This window comes from Aplidium turbinatum, chromosome 7 (genome assembly GCF_918807975.1).
Source record: "Aplidium turbinatum chromosome 7, kaAplTurb1.1, whole genome shotgun sequence".
Classification (NCBI taxonomy): Eukaryota; Metazoa; Chordata; class Ascidiacea; order Aplousobranchia; family Polyclinidae; genus Aplidium; species Aplidium turbinatum.
Genome location: NC_137478.1, coordinates 903,086 through 914,180, shown reverse-complemented (window position 1 = coordinate 914,180; position 11,095 = coordinate 903,086). Strand labels below are relative to the sequence as shown.

The following is an 11,095-nucleotide window of genomic DNA, read 5'->3' as shown; positions in this document are numbered from 1 at the left end:
AATAAAAATTCAAACAAGACACAAAATTGCTTTATCATAACTCATGAAAATGACAGAGAATCATAACTTTTCTTGTTTAAATTTGAAAAGTGTAATCGCATTTTTATTAAATAAATGCATTTTCAGCATTAACGCACTGAACCTGAACAACTGCAACAAAAACCATCAATCAACAGAGAAAAAGTAATGGATGAAATTTGCCCTACAGTAACCGCACAATGGCACGTTTCAAAGTGCCCGATAGTAATCCGTTTCGCGTCACGTAGCCTGAGCACTGAGCAGCATGGGCTCGTCTGGGTCAATGAACTGGAGTTACGGCTCTGAGAGCAAAGTCGAATGTGAGTGCCGAGTGCGAAGGACACACACATTGCACTGTTAGAATTACATTTATGTTGTTACAATGTCAGAAAACAACTTCCTGCACTAGGCCAAGTTTGATTTAGTAGCGCAATACGCCCATTAATGTCAGGAACAATATAACTTCAGCCACAGCCTCACATGGCCCAAACAAACTTGACTGTTTATTTATTACAATTCCAATAAACACAAAACCAACAGGACACAATTATGTTTATCCATAAATCATGTTGACAATGGCGATTCCTTTTATTGAAATCGTTCCAACTGAATTTAAAAATCAATAGCAAAGGAAAAGCAGGTAGGAAATGCATCTTCTCAAAAATGTTCTTTATTTATCAACCAACGTAGTTATCACCCTTATTTAAACCACTTTCTACGTTTTCCATATTTTCTATCAGATATCTGGTCAGGAATGGAAGAGAGTATGTTCGCAATTTTATGCTTCATGCAATGAAACAGTGCCAGTTGAAACTTCCTAATCCTTCTCCGTTATATCACCAGTGGCGTAGCTACAGTCGCATTAATTTATTCTCAGACTTAAACAACCCAAGGTAACACTGATCTAAGTGAAGCCAAAAACTCCTTGTTGCGAAGTGACAGTATCGAAATAGATATGGACAAATTTGAGAAAATGTATGATGATGACGTAAATTTTACCGAGTTGAGACTAGAAATCTCTAGGTTTAACCGACTAGTACAATCCAGTGGTTTTACATTTAAAAATAACGCTAAAGCACTGGACGTGCTGAAGTAGGAAACGTGGTTTAAGTGAATCTACACCTTATTTATTTATGAGTCTTAAGCTTTACCTCACTTTTGTCGCTGTTAGCTGTGAAAGAAGTTTTTCAAAACTCAAGTTGATAAAATCTTACTTGAGATCGACTATGGGAAAAGCAGCCTCTTCCTAGCAACACTGTCCATTGAAAGTGATTTAGTCGAGACATTATCTTTTGACGATATAATTTCTGAATTTGCTTCAATGAAAGGTAGACGTAGGCTACCTATCGGTATAGAATTATGAACTTTTATAAAACTAAACAAACACTGCTATAATTCTTCTACTGTGTGGAATTCAAATCAGCTTTTACGACGGTGTTAAAGGGAGGGGCGGAATTTCGTGCAAAAATCCAGGGGCGGTATATTGCGTTGCTACGCCACTGCATATCACTTGTTGATTAGCTTCTTGTTCTCAGATCTAAGTTAACTTCTCCCTCTCTCTCTCTAATGTACAAACTACTTTTCCAGCAAGCAATAATGTTCTCTTTGCTTCACCGAATCATTGCAACCTCGTTCACCTCCGCATAAACCCATCATGGATTTAAAGCACAGCCGTAAAAGAGTAAAACATTTTGGGGGGGGGGGCATTTTCCTCGTCTTCGCATCTTTACAATAAGTTTTGCAAAGAATAATACGCAGCTATGCACTTGTTAAATAATTTCCTTTTAAAATAATTTGAACAGATTTCTTAGTTGATTACTTTTTACTTACTGGTTAACAATAGAGCATAGCCTATTTTTACTATGTTTATTTTCTTGTGCTTATTCAAATACTGGAGCTGCCTTTTCGGTGGCGAAGTTTTTTCCGATAAATTATAGAAATATTTGATGCCACAATAAACGCTTTCTTGGCTTTTCTTTCTGTCTTTTCAAGCCACAACCAGCATCGCTGGAAGAGCATAGGAAATCCTACTCAGCCGCCGCATTGTTGTTTGTTTATCATAAATAGCATTGTGCCCCACTACGTGATCACGCCACATCGCACATATCACGCTTGGTGACGTCACAAAACGTTTTGTGTGATTTTCGATCGATGAACACGAAAAATGACAAAGAATTTGAAATGGGTCAAAACTCAAAACATAATTTTTAGACGCTCTTTCTAAGATTCGCAAAACAAACCGCGCTGCATTTTAACTCGGCAAGACCACAGCAATGTATTAATTGAAAAAGGAAAGTCAAATGAAACAAACTTAAAAATGTCTGAAATTGCCAACCCATGAATGACCACTTCACCAGGCACAATACTTCCATTATTTCGACACAATACACAACACAATAGCCTTGCATCAAGGAATACGAACATAAAAAAAAATTCTGCTTCTTGATTGGTCAAAATATCTGCTTAAATAGGTTAAAATAAACAAAACGGTTCAACAGTCAACACAAGAAAAGTTGCATACTACATATAAACACCTTTTGTACACACAGCACACACACGCCACAGGTGTAAACGTGTTCAATCAATTGCAACTCTTGAAAAGATTTCATCAACCGATGGAAGAAAACTTTCCATTACTTGTAGGTTGTCTGACCACAAATAACTTAAGAAGATTGTGGTTTTGCTTATCGTAAAAACTATTCTAACAAGAAAATTACTTTTTTTGTGTTGATTGAAAGTTGGCAGATGTTGAACCAACGTAAAACGCATCAATTCTGCTTGTTAGAAGGTCAAGATGAAGAGAATTGCTTCAGTCTGACCTTCAAATCCTCCAAATTCCTTTCCATTAACTCACTTTGATCGCACTTTCTGCCACAACAAATTGATGTAAAATAAAATAAAACAATTTTTGAACACAAATTTAAAATCTTCAGTTGAGAAATATTCAATGAATATGATTAAAAATTGTCAAGCATTTAGGACAGACATGTGCAACCGGTGGCCCACGGGCTGCAGTGTGGCTCGCCATGTTTTTCTGTGCGGCCCACGTATTGCTCAGCAATGTCAGCATAATACTGAAAGCGTGTGCTGTACACTAGTCTTCTTAAATTATATTTCATAGTTTTCAGTTTTCTTCCTGGGCGGTAGAATGCACTTTTTGATGTGTTCACATTAAAGCAAGTGTAAATTTTTGCGCGCTGTGTGATGTTGCACTGTTGCGCTGAAGCTTTGTGATATAACAATGTTGGCTTGTAATTTCACAATGCGAATGTAGCGCACAGAAGTGCGTTGCCAACCTGCAGTTTTCCCACAAACTTGGGCTTTTATTTTTTGAGTTTGCGTATTTTTTTTTCAGATTTACGGTTGTTTGTTTTGGTGCTTGGTTTTTTCAGCTAACTTTTTTAGTTTTTGGTCAATTTTAAAGCTGAACTTGAAAATGTTTTGCTGTAGTCAATATTTCGCCATTTCCCAGTTTTTTCTTGTTTTCAAAATAATGATTATGTGAAAAGACCCCACAATATTGCTGTTGCAATACAGAGAGCATATGCCATCGGCATCACCGTTTTCGGAAATTTGTCAGGTTTTTGGGAACAAAACGTTGTAATGACAAGGTAGGGCGTACATCAATCTGTTTCTTGATTTAGTATTTTCATAAGAACGTGATACTAAATTTTCTTGTAAACAATTGATGCGTCATCGTTCCAAGTTTCGTGTTTGAACCACGAGTAAAAAAGGTTGCACATGTCTTGATTTAGGACGATGAAACCGCTTTTCTATTTCCTACGGGTAAACTTAACAACCAACTTCCAACCACACAAACCAACCTCTTTCAGCTATTTTATTTATTGAAAGGCGCTAGATAATTTTCCATTAATGTAAATGCAAAAATAAAGGTATCATCACTTGAGCGTCAAGATCTACAATTGTTAATTATTGTGACGTCACAGTTGATTTCCAGGCTGTTCGAAAAAATCTTTTGATACGCTTTAATTCCTTGCAAACACCTCTGTGCCTGGCTATAGACAATGGTCAAAGGTTGGGTGACTTCTTTACCTGTACTAACTAAGCTAATAATAGAAATAATAATGTAGCTGGGTTGTTTCAATTTGCTTGATCGTTTCAGCAATAACCCAATCATCTGGGTGCATCCTTTCAGCCCCTTACAAATCCTGAACCACTTGAAGCAGTGATATGTTGACTTGTTGCTGAGCTCACTCAAAGCAAACGTGTGGACAAGTGGACCTCAGATGCAGATATATGTGAAGCCGCGTTGAACAACTGTCGTTATCCCAAGAAGTTTATTTTAAGGCAAATTGACGGAAATAAGACGTCACCCTGTTGTCATTGTGAGCGAATAAAGTGACCTCAATAAAAGAAGTCGAATACTGTTACTAGAGATTGCGTAACTCTTTGTTTGGTTTGCAGTTGATAATCTTCCCAAATTCTAACCATTTGTAACATCGATTCAACTTTGCTGGACAATAGTGCGATGATGGAGCAATGAAAGCTAGGTCCTGGACGATGTAGTGGAAGGCTGCTTGAGGGGGGGAGATGCAAACTACTTATTCAATATGTGGAAAGGTTAGACATAAAAGCTATAATGTTGAATGAATGATTGAATGAACTTGTATCAAAGCACGCTTGATATCTTTAAGACATAACTTCCCTGGGTATAATTGAATTTCCGAAAGATGATGATGTTGTTCTTGCTGTTTGTTTTATTTGTTTTTGTCATTGTTTTCAATGTCGTCAAGTTATAGCCTATCTATTTTGTGAGTCGTGCAAGGCCTGGTGCGTTACGCTTGAAATGGCTTTGCCCGTGGTAGGATTTCTTTGTGGGGTTTTCTTTGCCTGCCTTGCTCTTATTTGCTATGAGCTAAACCAGGGGTCACCAAATGGCGGCCCGCGGGCCGCATGCGGCCCGCCACGCTGTATCGCTGCGGCCCGCGGAAGGTATCAGGCCAGCGTACAAGTATAACCAAAATATACTTTTCTTGAGGAGTTAAAGAACACGAAAGCAAAAAATACTTTCCAGGGAGCATATTTTCGCTTTGCATACGATTCCACAAGCCGACCAATCAGATTATAGTTCTAGGTGGGGGAGTGTTTAAAGTTATTCCAATGCGATGTCCAGCCACATTGTCCCAGTGGTTGATTAAAACGTCTGTTTTCGAATTTCGAAATTGTCTGTGAGCATAGGGTTACTTATTTTAAGTTTGCAAATGTCATGTTATCACTAGTGTGCGTTTCACCATTATTGGATTTCACGAGCAGTGTTCCTTTATGCAAGTTTGTGTTGGCAAAATAGGTCGGTATGCCAACTCAATTTATAATAAATTGGCAAAATATTATATATATATAAATTTAAAGACTTTTTCTGATTGTAGCCTATTATGAAAATATTTAGCTTAGTACTGCAAAATGTTTTTTTTTTTAAAGAAATATAGAACGCTTCACGATTTTGCGTGTCATCCTTGTGCAGGGGTCACGCTAATTTTCTCTGTATCGTTTCAATTTTAGTGTATGTACTGCCGAAGCAAGTACTGCAAAATGTTGTTAATCAACAAATTCTTGCCACGCTAATAAGCACCGCAAGTGACAGTTGTGTATAATAAAAGAAAGACGGTTTTATAGACTCTCACAAAAAGGATGAAAAACCAACTCATTGCTTTTTTAGAGGGAAGACTGTTCATGAATTAGGCTACGATAGAATTACGATTTTTTCGGTGATTTCCACAAGCGTTTGTTTCATGGTGCCTTGTTTCTTTTTTCCTGTTATTGGAGCCTATTTTTCGCTGATAGGCCTATGTTTGCAGGTCACTATTGTTGCCTGTATTGCAATGTGTCAAACATTTCCTTGTTTACTGAAACTGTTAATTGCAAGATATCTTTTGTGAAGCGAAGTGGCAACGCCACTCTTGCTTGGCAATGAATATTATGATGAAACCGCTCGCCTCGCTATAAGTGCGCAAAACAAGTGGCCTCGTTTATTAGGCATTGTTAAAAAAGTCAAAAGTGTTGTAAAAGGAGCTTGGCCTGGCAGTAGCGTTGTTCGATTAATTTTGTTGCTGCGGTATTCTAACATAAATATGAACAACATGTAACGTTGGATACTGGGTACGAAATGCGTTCTTTTCTAGCATAAGAGTCAACCTACCTAACATTTTATTAGTGCGGCCCGCCACAGCTCTCCTTAGTGTCAAAGTGGCCCGCATGCAAAAAAGGTTGGTGACCCCTGAGCTAAACGCATCAAGACGTGTTCCCCTTACGACCATCAGCACTCTTGATAACGCACCATGGCCGATCTTCATAGCAACTGTCCATACAAATCTTCAATATATCAGCTAAAGTTATGTAGGCTAATAAAGTTATAGCCTATAGGCTATATGTTTATTTGTTTTGTAACATTTTTTATTTTTTATTTTCCCTTTATATCTTAAATTTTTCTGAAGGTGTTGCGACCGTGCCAAATTTTTTTCAACTCAATAACTTACTTCGATCACAAACACGTTTTAACGTTCGCGTTTTGTCGCTTCTACCTTTTTCTTGACCTTTGCTATGTTGACGTGTATTGTTTTGATATGATGGTCAGAAATAAAAAAACAACTGAACTGAACTGATCGATTGTTGAAATCTTGATCGTCGAACTGAGAGAACTTCTTTGAGAGCTTTCTGGCACTTTGCTGTTTCACATACTTGGAGGGGCTTCAAATCACTAACGTAAGCCCGGTTACCCAAATTGGCAAAGCGATGTTTCCGCTTGTTGTTGAAGTATTAGAGCAGGGGTTCCCAACCTTTTTTACACCGTGGCCCCCTTTGAAAATTTTGAAAAATCAATGGCCCCCTATTATTTTCAACCTTTTGAAAAAATTAAGAAACCGTCATTTTAATTTAAAAAAACTTGTTGATACAGTAACTGGTACTAGTATTTTTATTAAATTTTAATTTATTTCTTTGTCATATAGTGTTAGAGTGGACTTAGAAATGATATATAAATTAAAAAATTTATTATTTTTTAAATTTTTCAATGGCCCCCTTGAAAAAGCTCATGGCCCACTAGGGGGCCATGGCCCTCATTTTTGGAACCCCTGTATTAGAGTTAATGAAACTATGATGATAAGATTAAGTCAGGCTTGCCAGATTGGCCCTTTTGGGGCCAAATTTGTGAAATTTAGCCCTTTTTAGAGGTAGTTGGCCCCAAAAAAAATTGTTTGGCCCCTTGGCCCTTTGTTTTCAATATTTGGCTCTTTTTGGAAGCAGTTGGCACATACTATCAAACTAGCTATATAAATAAATGTCTTTCGGAAATTGAGACTGAAAAGTGCTATTACGATTTTTTAGACAGCGTTTAGCTGACAATGTTTATGCCAATGCCAAAGATTCGAGTGGAAACACTGTAAAAGATGAAGATTTGGAATTGTTCTTGTAGAATGTAGACTGTGTTGTTGCAATGTTGTAACGTTATTATGTTTTATTAGCAACGTTATTAACGTTATTGAACAATTTGGCTCTTTTTTACCCAGTTTGGCCCTTTTTTCGACATTGTTTGGCTCTTTTTCTCAAAAGCTGTCTGACAACCCTGGATTAAGTCTGTGCGGATAGGATTTTCAGGCAGAGGAAATGCGCTCACGTTTCTTGTGTGTACCAACCGGAGTGAACATAAATACGAAAAGAAACTGTGCTCAAGAACATTTTGTACCGTACCCGAAAACCAAAGCATCCACGCTATGCACAATATTTTACTAGTTATGGTTTTCTTTGCACACGATTGTGCATAAGATGTGTGGTGGTGATTTTGGCACGTGGTAGGTATGCTACAAACTTATAACGAGCATTCCCTAAAAACAGTTTGGGATTGAGGTGACACAATTACAACTGCACCATTATTTATTGGTTGTTATAACAATGCAACAACATGCAATAACAATAAAAGTACAACAAAGACTAAATGCCATGTGCGTCAGAGAGCGATTTAAAAGATTTCGTTGACGCATTAGCAGACACCAACTCAAGTTGATGAAGAAAATGATGAACTGGAAAGATGTTTACCAGCTTCGCCGTTCAATCACATCCAACCACAGTATAATTATTAAATACTTTTATCTTCAATCCATAGAAAACCTCCAGCTGTCTTCTGAACCACAAAGCTGGCAGACATCTGCGTCAAAATATAACCTTGCAGTTCACAAACACCAAAGTATCTTTTCACATTGATACAACGTTTTCAGACGTTGAAACAATGTAACAAATAACTAATTGGCTGGCTGCGTACAAGCACAGCGCTGTCGCAAGCAAAAAGATACCAAACGAATTCCCAGATAGCAGAATCTATTCAACGTTTCAACATTGCCAGTAGTTGTAACGACAAAAATAAAGTTTACTGCACTGGCAAGGTTGGACTTGATCTTTTAGACGAGTTCCAAAAAAGCTGGGAAGTCAAAAAAGCGTTTTCGATCAAAAAATGACGTCACAATCGGATCGCGTGTGCGCAGGTATAGTCGTGGTGGAAGGAGGGCACCGCGTGGTCGGAGGCGTGATCAGTCTGTGGTTGGACCACGTTGGTGGGAGTAGGGCACCAGTTTGGACTTTTGCTGCTTTTTTACTAAACTAAAGATTTATTTAATCATCATGTGACGTTATTGTCTTGTCTGCCACTCTCCTCATGTGTTCAAGAACTTTGCTCAAAAACAAAACTTTGATGGTTTGTTGTTGCGATGAACACCTGGTCGATTGCTTCCTCTTGTTTTGCAATCGTGGACTTTGTGCCAAGATTATCCTGCGCTCATCCAAGATTGACTTGAAATTTAATCAATATGAAATTTTACCTGATGCGTTGCCTCCAGTCAACCAGTGGAGGCAACGTATTGTCACTGGAAGTGTTCGAAATGTTTTTGAGCAAACACCCATAAGTCTGATTATTTGACAATTTGCTTCAAATTTCAAAGAAAGATAAACAAAATATTATGAAATTTTGAAATATTTTTGTTTAAAACAGCCCAAACATTCACAAATGCCGCAAATGGACAAACCCGATTCAGAAGAAATAATGAAACTACAACCTGGGATGGCGGGAGCGAAATGTGCAAAGTGTTGACAGAAGGCTTCCTTAGCTTCCAGTTGAGTGAGCAACTATGGGAGTTCTTCGAACTTTTGGAGATTCTCAATGAAGTTTCCATTACGCTGTGCTTTCCAGCTTTCCTAGTGTGAACGACGACTATCTTTTGTTGTTTAACAATGGGACTCACTTGCTCAGCAGAAGCAACCAAAATGAATGCATCGTTTTAACATTACTAGGCGTTAGGAAAATGCAAAAACTGTGGTTCTCCCAGCTTGGTAGAGTAAAAATGCCATAGTGGAATTTATACTTTATACAGTAGCTTGTTATTGTTTTCGGTGCAACAGCGATTATGAGTCACAATCGAACGACGGTTCGTTGGTCCACTCGAGGAATCATCTCTCGCCGTGAGGACAAAGTTCGTTCCAGACTCGACCTTTGTACTTTCAACGTCATCACTGACTCACAATCACTCACGCCACCACCATCGCGCGTTATGGTGTGTGCGCGGTGTCGCGCGCGGATGCTGGAAACGTGACTAGCCTCAAAGCCTTCTTTGTGCGGTAGCAGTTTTATTGGTTGAACGGACGCTTTTTGACGTTGGTATGACATCAAACAAGGTTTAACAACTTCACTTCCCAGGAAGGGCTTCTTTGCATGCACAATGAGATAAAGTAACGCCTGTTCGAATATCCGCCTGAGCGATGAAATAATAATGCGATCGCTCGGGTGAATGCCGTAAAATAAGATGACGAGATAATCCAGTAAACGGCAGCTCCCCATTTGGAAGTTAGCAATGAAATACTTCAAAGCCAGCGTCAATGAAGACATTGTCTGGCTCTGATTACAATTTGCTTCAAAGTCACCCAGGAGCGGATGAACGGATCCAGTAAGTTGATTTAAGGGGAGAGGGGTGATTTCAATATGACACAACGATGTGTACGTTAATCCGACCTTGCAAATGGAGGTAAATAAATCGATTTTTCTTTGCTTTACAGGGGGAAGGTGACTAGGTGCTGTCCAGAGAACTTTTGCGCATATTCCAGACCAACGTGTGTACTGCACCTACATTGTTCATGTGGTAACTTTTGAATAATTGTTTTGCATAAAATCATTTATTTTAATTGATGATTTAATGAAACACATCTCAGATGATTGTTATGTCCTAGCTTAGTGATAAGTTTCTGTCTTTTTCTCAAGATTTTATTTTTAACGAATTTCAGTCATTACTTAACACAACTTTTCTCAAAAAAATCACACTTTCTAATTGGCAGTAAAATTATCTTTCGCTGGAGTTCGAAATCAAAAATTAAATCAATTCTCAATGGCTTATTACATCACTCTTAGAAACCATCTTCTCAAAACTTCAAGACAACTTTTCACTTTCACTTTACTACGCTGAAGAGATCGGAAGATCGAAACACTGGCCGCTGTCCGTAGTTATCTTTTAATAATGTCTTTTTAGACATTCTTTTTAAACAAATAAAAAAATCTCTAGAGCAGGGGTTCTCAACCTGGAGTCCGCGAACCCCTTGGGGGTCCGTGATTACCTTGATGAATTTTGGAGAAAAAAAAAACGAAAAGCGATCTTTTCATTTTCATTTCTCTCATTACATTTGCTTATGTTGAAAAAGTTTCGGCATGGCACTTTGGGTCACCTTAATATTCAAATACTGCTGACATTTCTTGAACAATTCATTCATTTTCTTATTTGAGAGACTGTTTAACCTGATATTTGCCGCAGGAGTCAAAGCGGCAATGCAATGTGACACAGTACAGTAGTTGAGTAGCATAATTATTACAATAGTCAATAGTATGTTAATTGAGTTTCAGGAAATATTTAGGTAGGGGTCCGCAGAATTAATAATTTGTCCAAAGGAGTCCGTGACAACAAAACGGTTGGGAACCACTGCTCTAGAGTCATGCAAATTTCACTTTGTGTGGAGCTACATGTACTTGAGAGGTTAACTGTTATTTTTTTATTCACTTGTTGTTTATGCATATCAGTTTGTATCCTCTGTG

At 38.1% G+C, this 11,095-nt stretch overlaps 1 non-coding gene across 1 annotated transcript; it reads right to left on the bottom strand.

The window, feature by feature from the left end:
• Nucleotides 1–5,455: 5,455 nt before the first annotated feature.
• LOC145774928 (U6 spliceosomal RNA) lies at nt 5,456–5,562 on the bottom strand. The gene has a single exon (XR_014290100.1). It is a non-coding gene; the product is annotated as a U6 spliceosomal RNA (small nuclear RNA).
• Nucleotides 5,563–11,095: the final 5,533 nt, after the last annotated feature.